Raw genomic sequence first — 16,676 nt, forward strand, 5'->3', positions numbered from 1 at the left:
ATATGGTCTAATCATGTTTTATATGGCCTGCTTGGGAATACGCCCGAAATCAAACCGTTTGTTACGGTTTGAATTTATTATGCCGACCAACCAAAAGTAAGTAAAAAAAGAAAAAAGCAACGACCGTGACACATTCACGAGAGAATTGCGCATAAGTGTCATTGACCGAGATATGAGTTCCCATGATTTGCTCGATATGGTGACCAAACCGATGACCATCTTGAACCGTTTTAAACTAAATTATGAACGCTGCAATCAATTAATCAACAAACTAAATAAAACCCGTATGTACCAGAAAAATATATGGTTGATGTGGTGTAAAATACAAATGCTTTCCTAATAGTTTTTATGTTATTTTGTGCTTAAAAGTTAATGAATATAACTTGTTCTTGCATGAAATTAAATGTTATTGTTTATTGTAGGTCCCATGGTCGAAGAGAGCAAAAAACGAGTTTAAGGAAGAAGAAATTAGCTCAAACAGGATTCGGATGAAGCCGGTATGCGCGTTTGAAGATAAGCGAGTCAGAAAACGAAAATCCAGCCTACGGTCAGTTTTACCAGAATACCCTAACGACGTCTAGATAGCTTTTAATTCATGGTTGTAAATCTACGTACCCTAATAACTCATCACTTGGTCCATATCTAAGTTACAGATCTCACTAAGGCTCGAGCTAATTACAAACCTATGAGAAGTGGGTAATTCAATACGAAGGATAAAATAACTCAACTTACAAACTATCCTAGTCAACAGCTGAAAAACCGCACGTGGTCTCGCAAGGACTAACCAAATCAACTAAACCAGCAAAATAAGACGACACCTAAGGTCTTGGTCCAACTCAAAGGTGGTGAACTCACTGACTTGAATGACTCGGGTACACAAACCCTAATGGTATGCTACCACAATCAATTAACACACAAAATATTAACCGAAACATGCAATTAACGCATACACGAAACTAATTCATGCAATAATCAACCACACGAGGAACATGCAACCTGAGATACATGTAGGGCAGCGGGTGTACACGAAATAATATCACAAAATATGAACTTTATAACAGAAAAACAATCAACCGCTTGTTAAGCACCATAAACTAGTTAATTTCAACGGTTAAACATCAAACCTAGGTGATTTTAACCAATCTATCCAATCATAATCAATGAACAGTAGATAAAATAGTTATAAATGATAAACATGTTCATTAGAATCTGATTACAAAAGGTTTGAATGTCTAAAACCCGAAGAAGAACACACAAACGTTAAAACAAGCAAAACCGACAACCGGTTGATGAAACTCCAATCCGACAGCTTCTCCTTGTTATTTCGTCTGGAACAGGTTGACGACTGGGAAGGTCTAAAAATCGTTCATAGGGTTTATTATATATATATATATATATATATATATAAATATATATATATATATATAAACGAGTTAAACAAGCAAAAACCCTAATTTCCGGTCGGACCAGGTCCATACAGGACAAAATTGCAACATCTCAGATTTTTCAAACCCGTATTCGTTAACATTTAACCCGACTCGGAATATTTTAGTTCCTTAATATTAATCAAAATCAAATATTTATAAGTAAATAAGTTTCTAATATTCATTTTATACCCTTAAAGTTCTTAAAGTTATTTATTCTTGGTTTAAACTTTAAAATAGTCAATAATTGAACATTTCAGAAAGTTTAGGGACCATTATTGCCAAAAAAACCAAAGTTCCTTCCTTGTCTAGCCGGAGCGCCGCGCGGGGAGACTCTCCACCCCCTTCGCGTGCCGCCTCCACACTACTGGTCAGATCGTTTAACTTTATTTCGTTTCCTAACTCGTTTAAGGCATAAAATCGTTTATTTTAGGCATGTTTGAGTGAATTAAGGTCTGAGTAAACATCCTGTAACTAAACTACAAGTGCTAATTCGTTTCTTACTGCCCAAGACAAGATCTTTATGTATAAATCGCTGATTATTTCCTTAAAACGTGTTTTACTTGCTTAAACGGGCCAAAAAGCCCATAATTAGTTTGTGTTATGTATTCTTATATAAACAAGCCCCATTCATCTGCTGTAAACTTTAATATAACCCTAAATAACATCCCATAGCCATCACCTACCTCTGTTCATCCTCCAACCCTTCGGTTTTTGCATCTTCGTGAAAGATTCAAGACTTGTTCGTTGACTTTGCTTGCTTTAGGATCTTTGACTTCCGTTTCTCGTCAATTCTTTCACTTTCTGGGTAAGTTGTAAACTGTAGAATTGTTCATACACACTCCTTAGTCAATAGCCTTCAATCAATTTCTGAGATTGAATGGTATTGACTAGTCAATTGCTTTAAAAACCCGATCAAGGGTAAAACAGTCAACAAGTTTGACTTTTAGTTTTCTCATGCTTCTGGTCTGATTCAACGTTCAGCCCAGAAGACTTTTCTTATCATAATTAAATTTTAAGGGTTTTGACCAAAACCCGACTTCAGAATCGAAGTTCGGATTCTGGTCAGACTCGACTCGTTTAAACATTAAAATCAACATAACTAGAGTTCTACCCATCCTTTTGGATTGATTCCAGCGGCATTAAGTTTGTTTTTACTTATAGTTTCATATCACAAAGTTTTAGATCCTGATCATTAATCTCATTGGATGCGTATTGGACGACTCGCTTAAATCATTAGTTCGTTGTCGAATTTATTAATCACTTGCCTTCCGTCTAAGGTGAGTACCACATTCCCCTATTTTACTTGTTTTCCACATTTTGGGGACATATGCGGAAATTATATTTCTCGTATATACTTATACTCAAAACTGCAACTTTGTCTTATGTGTTAATAACTTATACTTACTTGTTTATGTGCTTATTTGCTTTGTATGCTTCCGCATTCAGAGAGGTCCAACATAATCTCAGTCTAGTATGATCATACGCCAGTCGTTATAGCTTTGTGCTTCTCAACATCTTAGTTATACTTGCTTATTTGGTTAATTTGTTACACTTATATGACTTGTTGCAAATACTTATTTTCTATATGAACATTTAAACTGGTGTGTTTCTCACTCAACCTTGTGTTGACAAAACCATTATATTTTTAACGCATATGCAGGTTATCGTTGATATTCAAGCTGGGTTGGAAGAAAAACTTAGGATTGCACGCTAGAGAGAATAAACAAGATTATAGACTTTGATATGTTTGTATTGTTTTATTTATTTGATATATGGATTTTGTATTTGATGTTTTTGATTATTTAATTAACTTAATAGATATTGTCACATTTAATATTGCATGATAGTAACCTTTGAAAAGCTGTGAGCAATCAGTTCGTCCCGACATTTCCGCCGTAGGTTGGGGTGTGACAGATTAGTATCAGAGCCGAAGGTTTAAGATAGGTCATTAGAATCCTTAGACACATGTTTAGGGACCCTATACGTGCTTATCTGTTTACCTTTATGTGTTCAAATTAAATTGTTTACAGCTTTCTTAGATAATTATTATTTACTATCTATTGTATTGTTATGCACACACACATAAACTCCGAGGCTATGCCTCAACATTCAAAGAAAACTTTTCAAAAAGTAGATTGCTTTTATTTTCGGGAAATTCCTTAAGTATTCCCACCTGTTGTTTTTACTCGCACACCTTAAGGCTAGGTTATGTGGCATGTCCCTATGATGAATGAAAGGGGAAGAGAAACTGTGAGTTGGGCACTGACAAAACGGTTCCAAAAACCAAAGTTAAGATGCTATTCCTTACATGGGTGATAACCTGACCACAGTACTCAACCCTATGGACCCGAGCGAGACCCATAAATGCCATATGACCGACACCTTAGGCTGATTTTTAAACCGAATTCACGGTGGTTCGTGGCTAAACTCGGTTTTTTCTGATTATTGTGTTCCGTTATTTAAATGGTTAGTTGGGTGAAAAATCCATGGAACCCATGGGCACTCCTACTATCCATTTCTCAACTTGTTTTCGTGTTTTTGTTAGAGTATTCAAAGTGGTGGTTCACAAGATACTTCGACTACCCATATTTATTTCGATAGTTCGTTATTTAGTTTAATCGGTTAAAACGCCATGTAACGCTCATTGGGCCGACAAACTTCATTGCATTGTTAATTCGTTAATTAGTTGGGACAATCAAATTGCCATGTAACGCTCATGGGCTGTCCACCATTCATGTTGACAAAAATATATTTTATGGAATTTCTCAACCACAAACTCTAGGTTATGTGTTGCTTAAAATAATTATCCGATTATGTGTTATATGCCTAATATGAATTATATGCTAAATGTATATTGCTTTTGTTGGTTCTCCTCATCCTCATATTCAATAAGTATGATCTACGCTCTTCATTATAATTTGGTAGTTTTACCTATTATGTTAGTACATGATTTATAGTCCGTAGCTAATCGAAAAGGATAGGGGTAGGTTAGTAAATAGGCTATAATGCAATATGGCCAATTTGTTGTAACTTATTGTTAAATCAAGCATTTATTATTATTATCGAAATCATCTCGTTATGCTGCCCAAATCTCCTCTCACACTCTAGCTTAAATGTATTCAAGCAATCCTAATTAATTAATCATATCAAATGACTAGATCTTGATCTTAATTGTATAATTTGTAATCGTATTCGCACGGACATGGTTTCTCATATTATAAAGGAATCTCATTTATTTATGATTTATGTACCTCAATTGTCGCTATTATTAACGATTTCACATATGAGTTGTGAATTTTGTATTATATACAAAAAATCATGGAATTTCTCACCAACATTTGTGTTGACAAAATATATTTTATACCATTTTACAGGTTTAATAATTGGTTTATTGAAGATTCGAAGATGTTATTTTATTTTGGACCGTTTCGGTTATTAGTTAAATGAATTATTTATTTCCTTGTAATTTGTTTTATTGTATGAGCAAGTTGTGTTGTTATGTGACGTTTATGAAATGAATGAGTTATCTAAATACTGTCACTTTAATACTGTCATTGTTTTCATGTGCAATATGTCGTGCCTCGGCATGTTACGACACGCATTTGGCCGGGGCGTGACAACGACCCTTCTACCGGTCCGATACGAACATACCTAAAACATTGATACATTAAAATATAATTAAAAACAAGAACATAGCCACTGGAATCAGGTCAAATGGATGTATAAAACTCAAGATATGAAATATTTAATGTTTAAGCGAGCTGGTACTGTTCAGAATCTAAACTTCGAATCTAGAGTCGAATTCTAGTCAGTACACTCAAAATGTCAAGACAAACATAAAAGTCTTCTGGCCCGAAAGCTAATTTTGACCAAAAGCAATAGTAATCGATCAAACACAAGAATTGACTCTTATAACCCTAAATGAGCCTAGATCAAATTATCCCACGAAAATCCCTCAATCAATGAAACTGATTGAGGTCTTTTGTTTAATTAACAAAAACACATAATCTCACATAAGACAACTTACTCTAATGATGGTTAGAATGATGAGAAAAATCGAGTCGAAGGCTTTTGAAGCACCAAAGTCAGACCAGAGGTTGAAGAACTTGAAAAGATAACCAATAGAAAACTAATTCACGAAATTTTGGGATGGAGGATGAGTTTGCCATAGGGTTTAGTTTTTTTTTTTTTTTTTTTTTTTGAAAAAGTTGGTTTTAATAATAAAGTCTTTAAATTTGTTTATTGGTTTCAATAATCGTTAAAATGGAAATAAATTATTACAATACTAAATTAGATTGATTTTTTTCCCAAAACTTTGTAGTTCAATGAAATTTGCTTTGGCATGATGCCAAGACATATTCTAGTTTAGTTGTTATTTGAGACATTCATAAAATCGAGCTTCCCAAAAACTTTGAATGTATTTTAAAATAAATTGTTAATACAAAAGCAAAAAGAAACGAAATAAAAAAATAAAATAAAATAAAAGACAACAAAAAGACAAAATAAATACAAGAAAAAGACAAAAAAAGAATGAATTTTGAGGCATATCCCCGACGGATAGGTTGGGTGTCTCTAATTTTCTTTGGGTGTCCTGAGGAAGACCCTAAATTAACCTACTCCTCCTTTTAATTAATTGTCTGAGGGTTCCTGTTTCGGGGTTGGTTCAGGAGCATAAGAGAGGGGTTGTTTTTTGAGTGGATTTTGATTGACAGCAGGAAACAGTGTGGGTGTAAAGGGTGTCGGTGGTGAGGAAGGAAAGTGATCAGAAGCTACGTTACCGCCAGAATAGGCCACAACAGGAGTCAAAATACTGTCTGTGAAAACCTTGTGAGATTTCAAATAAAGGTCCATGGAGAATTCCTTAGATTTCATCCGGGCAATAAGTGTTTGCAAAGTAGCATTATTCTAGTTGAGGATTGACCCGTGTTGAGTAATCCTTTCCCAAACGTACTCATCGAACTCTTCATTAGATAGGCTTTGAACGTCCATTGATCGGAATGACTTTGATACCATTGATAGGGTTAGAACCCTTGGAGAAGAAGAAAACTAAAAGATAGAAGAAGATTGACTCAAATATCTTAAATATATAAACGAAACCTCTTTAAATTTTCTCAAGCCACCAGATTGCTTTATTTGTAAATGAAGGCTTCTCATGCATTTCACCCGATGGAACGGGTCTCATCAAACCCAGATTGCCCTTAAAATTAATCTAATCAAATATTCGATATGAAAATTCTATAAAATAGGGATATACTAAAAATTAATAACAGATTTTTTAAATATATTATTTATAATTACGAAACAACTTTACAATAAAAAAAGCGGATCATGGGTCTCACCAAGCCCAGATAGTTATAAACCGGGTTATAACATTTCATTTATTTGTGAAACCCTTTCATAATTAAAAGCCTAAGAATATTATTAACTTTGTTACGATAAATAAAATTAAAATCCTATAAAATATATAAATATTAGAAACGACTAATATAAGACAATCTCGTATTTACGGGGGATGAAAACTAATTATTTCATATTCATTTCATACCTATAAACTTCATACATACCAAACAAACTACATTAATCACCCCCTAATATCATAAATAACCTACTCCTTCTTTAACTTAATTGTCTAAATAATAATAATTATTATTAAGTAACATTTTTGGTAAAATCAAACGGAGTATCACCCATTCATATACGTTTCATACCCGCAAAAGTTTTAAAACTAATTTATGGCCTGAATGTCAATGGAGCTAATGTGTTTGTGTCCTGTTTGTCCTTCAGAATCGGCTTGTTTGGCACCTGAACCTAGGGATTTAGTTTCTTTAGCCATTCACAAGATTTAAATTTTAAAATATAAAAAAAAATTCAAAAATCACTGAAAATTTTACGTTCTTCTCATGGAGTGGGCCAGACCACAAACTCGTTGGGCTAAAAGCCCAAAACTGTAAAGCGCAAAAAAAGAAAAAAAGAAAAAAAAAATGAAAACAAAGGTGTTTTATGACTTATGTATATACTAAATTACTAATGTTGCATCCTGCATGAATAAACATGTTCCAGACCACGATTGAATTTTCCTAATGACATTGACCAACGATCTGACTTAGCAATAAATTAATTTGCCTCTAAAAGTAAAATAAAACGAAATCTTGCATCATTTATGAATATATTTTTGTCACACCCCGACCAAAGGCGGCGGAAGATGCCGAGGTGTAACGATTGCCCATAACCACATGACACTATTTAAAGCGACAATATTTAATAAACTCATTTCATTTCACAACATCGAAAATGTCACATAACGAATATTCGTAAGACAAATACAACAAAACATAGCAAATAATATATTATTCATTTTTGCTAATATCCTAAAGGTATTTGTGATGTTTTCTCCATGAGCTCCATAATCAACCTAGATGCAAACCTGTAACATTTCATAAAATAAAGTTTATCAACACAAAGGTTGGTGAGCATTCATAAGTTTGAGCATATAGATATATAGTAAGAAAGACCCACAAAACTCAAATACGAAACAATAAATAAAAGCAATAATTTGAATAAAATCGCTAATAGATTTACGTTAGCGAAAACTAACTATAAAGGGATGCCAAGTAGTCTAGGATTTTATAGTTATCGTTAATTGCATTACGTTAACGACACCTTGCTACAAGAGGATGCTAAGTAGTCTAAGATTTATAGATCAACCAACCAAAAGCGATAAACACATAGGCATAGAATCGTAGAACATCAAATCGAGCTAGTATTTAAGAAAAGTATACAATAATGTTTGTGGTTTAAGACCCAAGTATAAAACATTTAGTTTAGATAAGATGAAATGTCACCCCCAAAATAAAAGATAGAAAACGGGGTATGAAAGTACTTACGTTCAAGTAATAAACTTGAAAATTTGATAATTTGGAGATTTTCAAGAACGACGGGTTTAACGTATGAAGCTTAAATAAAAGAAAGTCTTGGATTTTGAAAGGTTGTCTTGAAGATCTTTAAATAAAATAATTGTTGAGAAAAGTAAACAATTAAAGTTCAAGGTTTAAAATGTAACTATTTAAGAATTTAAATAATAACCCTTTAAAAATGTAAGTTTGCTCAAAACCGGGTTAAAGTATCTTACCTTAATATTTACTTAACCTATGTTAAGCAATAAGGTGGGAAAAATGCTAAAGTGCAAGTTCCTTTGGGATAAAGATACTAAAACGGGTCTTTAACGAGTGTTCGGGTGTTGGTTCGGGTCTTGACAAATGGTCAAACCCAAAGTCAACTTTCCAAAATAATGAATGTTATGAGATAACTCAATAAAACTTACTAAGACTTAACCAAATATGTAGATCTATTGTTTTAGAACTAACAACGTACGTTAAGCGAGTGTTCGGTTTTGTCGGTCCAAACTTTGTTATAAGATCAAGTTGGATCCAACATTTCTAAGTACTTAAGAAAATAATTAAAATCAGTTTGTAAACTATTTTTAAAGAAATATACAAGTCTTGATAGCTAAAAACACACCTGTATGTCTTAAGCGAGTAAAAATCGGATCTGTTCAGTTTTCATCTCACAACAAGTTCATAGATGGATTCCACATACCCATATATCATAGATCTTGTATAATAATATACAAATGAAAATATTTAAGTTCTACAACTAAAAAGTCAACTACAAGTCTTTTTAACAAAAGTTTGGTTTGGTTTGGTTTCCATCTCACAATGAGTTCATAGATGGTCTCTACATACCCTAGAATTGTACATGTGACTAAAAACTAAAATGAGCAGATATTAAGCATAAATAATATGTGCAAACAAGTTATGTGAGTGTATATATATCAAGAACACGAAGTCCTCTATGAAGCCTTGCCATACGAGGTCCGAAACTTAATTAACCGGAGTCGGAGAAGTAACTACCAAAGGTAACAAGGGGTGTGTGTTATATATATGTTGTACCACCATATTAAAATGTTAATAAGATTATATAAGCTAATTAGAATAGAAGATTAAACTCGGTTTGACATTTGGAGTCAAACCTTCAAGAACACTAAGAAAATAACAACCTTGAATCTATGGAGTTTGAGAGAGAATTTAGAGATGTATCAAGAGTAAAATGAAGAAGATGGGTGTGTATATATAGGGTAAGGGTCAAAGCTTCTTTGCAAGGTTCTCTTTTATGTTTACATGAAAATAGGTTGGTTAAACAAACAAGCAAAGCACAAAACAACAAACAAAACCCGTAATAGTGTGCAGGTGTCTCCAGGCGACGCGCGAGCTCAACCTTACCTCTGTCCAGGCGGAGCGGCGTGCCCGGTGGGGGGGGGGGTGGGGGGGCTGGTTCAGCTCGTCTAGCGTGGCTCGTTTCGCGTCCAGAAGTTCGTTTTTGATGTATTTTAGTCGTTTTAAAGCCGTTTTCGAATCCGTAAAAGGGGTTTTTCAAGTTAAACAAATGGGAATGATTTGGTAACATAAAAATCCAATATTTTATATATCATGAGTTTCGGTTTACAAAACGGGTCGGTTTACAACATAAAAATACAAATACGAATACAATCGAGACCCGAATTTAACAAATGTCACAGTATCCCCTACTTTAGGAAATTTCGTCCCAAAATTAAGATGAAGATGACGATGCAAACAAATGTGGATACTTCTCTTTCATTGCGTCTTCTCGTTCCCAAGTAAATTCCGCGCCACGCCGTGATTCCCATCGAATTTTTACTAACCGAAAACGACTACGCTTGGTTTTCTTCTCGTTGCGATCCATGATCTCAACGGGTTGTTCAACCATGATCATCGACTCATCGACATGTACTTCGTCGAGAGCTATATGGAGATTACCCTTGGCTAAGCACTTTTTAAGATTTGAAACATGAAATGTCGGATGAACACCGGCAAGTTCTTCCGGTAGTTCGAGTCGATAACCTACTTTCCCAACACGTTCAAGAATTTTGAAAGGACCAACAAAACGGGGAGCTAGCTTACCCTTCTTTCCGAAACAGAATACTCCCTTCCAAGGATTGGTTATCTGAGTATGAAGCTCAGATAGTATGTAAGAGTAGGATAATAAAGCTAAAGTCCTTGGATGGCAGTGCGGTGACGGTTTATGGTGATAAGGAAAGTTCAGGGCTTAACGTCATTTCGATGATAAAAGCCAAAGGGTTATTAAGACGAGGGTGTGGTGCCTACCTGGCGTATTTTGTCAACGCTACGACCGAGACGAAAGAAATGAAAGATGTTCCTATCGTGTGCGACTATCTAGAAGTATTCCCTGAGGATCTTCCGGGGTTGCCATCGGATCGTGAGATAGAATTCCAGATAGACTTATATCAGGAGCCCAGCCCGTTGCGAAAGTGCCTTGCCGTCTAGCGCCGTCTGAGATGAAAGAATTGATGGCCTAACTGCAAGAACTTCTCGACAAGGGTTTTATTCGACCAAGTGTTTCCTCGTGGGGCGCGCCAATGTTGTTCGTGATGAAGAAAGATGGAAGTATGAGGATGCATAGACTATCGTGAGTTGAACAAGCTTACGGTGAAGAATAGATATCCTTTGCCCAGGATTGATGATCTGGTTGACCAACTGCAAGGTTCAAGTTGGTTCTCACGGATAGACCTTATATCAGGGTATCATCAGCTGAAACTGAAAGAGGCGGACATCCCTAAAACAGCGTTCCGGACGCGGTATGGACACTACGAGTTCCTCGTGATGTAATTCGGTCTAACAAATGCTCCTGCAGCATTTATGGATATAATGAATATGGTGTGTCGGCCAATGTTGGATAAGTCAATTATCGTCTTCATCGATGACATATTGATTTATTCAAAAAGCGAGTCTGATCATGCCGAGCATCTGAGGGAAGTATTGGAGACTCTGAAGAAAGAGAAGTTATACGCTATGTTTTCGAAATGTGCGTTCTGGCTACGAGAAGTTCAATTATTAGGTCACGTGATAAATCCTGAAGGGATTACCGTGGACCCAGCTAAGATTCAGGCGATAACGAATTGGAAGACTCCACAGAATTCGACTGATATACGAAGCTTCCTAGGGTTAGCTGGCTACTATAGGAGATTCATCGAAGGTTTCTCCAAGATAGCCGCACCGTTGACCGGTATGACCCGAAAGTCGATAGTATTCAGTTGGGGTAAGTTTCCCGAAGAGGCTTTTCAGGAGTTAAAGAAAAGACTCACGCAATCTCCAATCCTTGCCTTACCCAACGGTGACGAGGATTTGGTTATTTGTACTGATGCTTTGCATCGTGGGTTAGGTTGCGTGCTGATGCAACGAGGAAAGGTGATAGCTTATGCGTGTAGACAGTTGAAAGTCCATGAGAGTACTTATCCGACGCATGATTTGGAGCTAGCAGCAGTAGTGCATGCTCTCAAGATATGGAGGCATTACCTGTATGGTACTAAGTGTACTATTTATACGGATCACAAAAGTTTAAAGTATTTCTTCGAGCATAAAGAATTGAACATGAGGCAAATAAGGTGGTTAGAATTGATAAAGGATTACGACTGCGATATTAAGTACTACCCTGGTAAGGCTAATGTGGTCGCCGATGCGCTAAGCCGTAAGAATGAGGAAGTCATTGCAATAGTTAAGTCATACCAGTTGATTATGAATTCAAGTCTTTTTGAAAAAATCATAAAAGTACAGTCAGAGGTGCTGGTAGACGAAGGGCTAATAAAGAAAGAAAGGATTTTCGGTCAGCAAGACGAGTTGATGGAAAAAACTCATGGTGTTAAGACTAGGTTTGACTGTATGTGGATTCCACGCCATGAAAATCTCAGAGGTCGAATCTTAGATGAAGCTCATAAGTCAAGATATTCGATTCATCCAGGAGCTACTAAGATGTAACAAGATTTGAAAAGAGATTATTGGTGGCCGGGTAAGAAGAATGATGTAGTAGATTATGTCAGTAAGTGCTTAACTTGCTTGCAAGTCAAAGTAGAGCACCATAAGCCTTATGGGAAGATGCAACCACTAGAGATACCAGAGTGGAAATGGGAACACATCACCATGGATTTCATAACTAAGCTACCTCGTACAACTAAGCATCATGATACCATCTGGGTGATTGTGGACCGTTTGACCAAGAGTGCTCACTTTCTGCCTATACGAGGGGCTATCTCGTCAGAAACGTTAGCTAGCTTGTTCTTTAAAGAGGTTGTATTTAAACATGGAGTACCGTTATCGATCGTGTCCGATAGAGATACTCGGTTTTCTTCGAGGGAACCGACCCTAATAGTATCGGCGAATGTAAGGAACCGACCCTAATAATATCGGCGAAGGATATAGGGCGGAATGCTCTTTAAAACGTATATGTATGAATGAAAGTATTACGTAAGTATGAAAGAAAGAATGAAAGTACGTATGTATGTAAATATGTAGGTAAAATATAAAGGTATGTACCTTCGGGTACATATGTAAGTATGTGAATGCATTGTATGTCGTCAGTTTAACTAGAACTCACTCAGCGTAGCTGACTTTTAATATGCACGCAGGTTAACAGATTGAGGTAGCTGGTTTGAGCAGGACACATGACAAGATTGAAGAGGCTGGCATCTAAAGATTTGTCATGATGTTTTGATTCTATGTTTTATGTTATGTGTATAAAAGACAAGTTATGGATGTTTGTAACGAATGGTTGACTTGTATATTATTCCGAGAAAGTTTAAAATAACTCTGATATTTATAACTGTGTTTATAAGTAAATCTAACGTTCAAAGTAGGGCACCGGTGACGGGGCCTTACAACTTGTTTAACGATTCATAAAGCCATAACTTGTATACACTCTAATATTAACTTGAACTTGTTATGACTTGAACTCAAGATGCTAATAATCCATATTAGCTCAAACATATTCTAAATCATGACACGAACCAAGAGTGCTCACTTTCTGCCTATACGAGGGGCTATCTCGTTAGAAACGTTAGCTAGCTTGTTCTTTAGCGTCTGTTTTTCCTTGTTCTTCATCGTTGGTGACACTGTGATGCTCAAGGTCTCGCCTTGGAAAGGAATTATCCATTTCAGGAAGAGAGGAAAGTTGAGTCCGACGTACATTGGACCGTTTAAGATAATGGTTCGTGTGGGGGAAGTAGCTTACAAGCTAGATTTACCCGAAGAATTAGAAGGAATTCATTCAACCTTCCATGTGTCTCATTTGAGGAAATGTCTGGCCGATGACATGTCTCATGTGCCATTAATGGACATTGAGGTTGACGAACAGTTGAACTACATTGACCAACCAATCGAGATAGTTGATCGCAAGGAAAAACAACTCCGACACAAGGTTATACCCTTAGTGAAAGTGATATGGAAGCATCGCAAAGGATCAGATGCTACATGGAAAGCCAAGGAAGAGATGCGCAAGTTTTATCTAAATTTGTTTTAGTAATAGTTAGGTTTCGGCGTAATGAGGGAAGACTTGTAACATCCTGTTATTCTAGTTTCGGTTAATAAATAAAAGTATGAGTTATTATGAGTCAGGCTAGTGTTGGGTTAAATGGATATGAGTTATGGACTTGGGTTATGAAGGAAATAGGAAAAGACAATGGGCTTAAGCCCATGATCCATAATTATATAAGTCATAATTACCCATTTAATCATTCACTTCACACATATTCCATACACCACCAAAACACACACTTAAGCTCTCTCTCAATTTTCTCTCCTTTCTCTAGCCTAACCAAGATAGGAAAACCGATCCTGATCCAAGTTAATGATAGTATGATGTTGTATGAACTCTAACCCGCTAGATTTAGTCACGAAACGACGAGCAGATACCATTAAACCGTTAAAGTCACGAGATCCGGCTAGAATCGGGTATAAACCGAACCTAAGATGAGCTTAGGGGTCGCCCTAGCTCAGATCTGGATCGAACGGGGCGAAAAACGGTGAAAACGGTGAAAAACGAGTGAGATCTCGTTTTTCTGCCAAAATCGCGGTTTCCGGCGACGACGGCGCCAGAAAGGCGGCGCCGGAAAAGTATACAAGGTAAGGGAATGTCAGAGAATGTTTCTGACATTCTCTAACCTAACCCTAGTTCGTTAACAGGGAAAGGACGAACTGGCAAGTAATTCGTTAAGAAAAGATAACAAATTAGCTTCATTCGTTAAGGTCCAATTCGTTATGATAACCAGTTCGTTATAAGGTCTAATTCGTTATGAGGACTGGTTCGTTATAAGGGTTCAGTTCGCTATGAAGTTCAATTCGTTAACCAGACCAAACGAATAAGGTCCAGTTCGTTATAAATCCAATTCGTTATAGGACTAATTCGGTATAAAGGCCAATTCGTTATGAAGTAATGAATTAGCCAATTCGTTTTGGAGGACAGAAGTAACGAATGAACCCCAATTCGTTAAGAGCAATGTAACGAACTAGAAGTTTAACAAAATGACAGAATGGTTTATGGACTTTGAAAAAGAATGATTTAATTATAAAGAAGCCCTTGGCTTTTAAGTTAGCAAATTAATTAATGATTTAAAATCCTAATGGAAAAAGTGTTAAGACAGGGGTGCTGCCCCCGGACCCCCGTTCGTTGAGGGGTATATAGGGATGGCAATGGTTCGGGTTTGGGACGGGTTTAGGTATTCCCAAACCCATACCCGGTTATAAAAGTCCATCCAAACCCGTCGGGTTTTAATCGGGTAATTACCCGTCGGGTTTCGGGTTTTCCCATCGGGTTTCCTATCGAGTTTTGATAAAATACCCGTCGGGTATACCTGGATCAAAACCCGCCGGGTTTTGGCAAAATAAAACTAATCGATTATAAAGATGGTTACTATAAAGATAAAATATCTCAAATAATTAACATAAACAAGTTTCGACAAATAATATATTTGGAATATAGTATATATATAATATAATAAGTTATATCGGATACATTGGGTATATAATCGGGTAAATGGGTTTATGTTATCGGGTAATCGGGTCGGGTAATCGGGTAATATTAGAAATCCCAAACCCATCCCAAACCCGCGAAAAATTTTAAAACTAATCCCAAACCCTAATGGGTCGGGTATTACCCGTCCCATTTATATCGGGTTTCGGGTTTTCCCAGCGGGTTCGTGTAAGGCCTCGAACCCTGTAGCCCTACGTTGGACGTTGGATTTACTCATAAACACAGTTTTACAAATCAGAGTTTATTAAAACTTTCGCAAAATATAAAACTTTAACCATTTATTACAAAATTTTTAACCTTTTCTTTAAAACCATAACATAAATCATCATAATAGAACATCATTTCTTCCATCTTCAAATGCCAGTCGTTCGATCCATGCCATGTGTCAACCTCTTGCTAGCTCTTTAATCATATTCACCTGCGTGCATACTAAAAGTCAGCTATGCTGAGCGAGTTCTAATTAATTAAGCAACTTATCATACAACCACAACATGCATCATATACGTATCCGAAGACACGTAGCCCAATATCTGACCTGCTAACCTTACCACTTAACCTCTTATTTACCCCTACCGCTTTGCCACTTTAATAACAAATGACGTTATGCCACTTTAATAACGATTAACGTTATGCCATTTTGCCACTTTAATAACAAAGTCACGTATAGGCTTACCCTACCACATACTATCGTTATGCCACTAACACTCTTACTAGACTCTTGCCACTTCTAACACACTTTACCTCTACTTGTCTACAACACACTTCATATCAGTACATCATTTACATAATAACCAAGTTACATCATAACATTTACACACTTATGACCACTTAGAGAACCGACAAGCTTTCTTCCATAACGATCGTAATCATACATCATCCATATATATTCATATATTTATTTACAACCTGACAGTACGCGCAATATCCAAAGATCGTTCGCGTACCGACAAGCAATCATCCGTATCTATCACATATATCATATATGGCATACACTTACCACTTAAGGTAAGTGTATTAACTAATCACATCGAGTATGCACACAGCCCCGAAAACATAACAAGGAAATGGGGCTAAAAAATCACCTGAATGCGGTTGCGTTCACCGTTCAAGGTAATCCCTTTCTTGAGCTGTGCACGACTAACTGTATAACAATTACACGTATCAGTTAACTATTGCTACTCATATCGCTTTTCTATCTTTATATAACCCACAGCGAACGGGGGTCCGGGGGCAACGCCCCTGGCAGCGGGGTTCTAAGGGCAGCAGCCCTTAGCGGGGTCCAAAGGGCAGAGCCCCTGGCTGGGGTTATTGGAAAATTTTTATTTCCAATAACTGTCTTAACGTATTTTCCTT

Source organism: Bidens hawaiensis, unplaced genomic scaffold (genome assembly GCF_021521415.1).
Source record: "Bidens hawaiensis isolate Kalapana, Puna unplaced genomic scaffold, B.hawaiensis_p1.1 tig00000190_1, whole genome shotgun sequence".
In the NCBI taxonomy this organism is placed as follows: Eukaryota; Viridiplantae; Streptophyta; class Magnoliopsida; order Asterales; family Asteraceae; genus Bidens; species Bidens hawaiensis.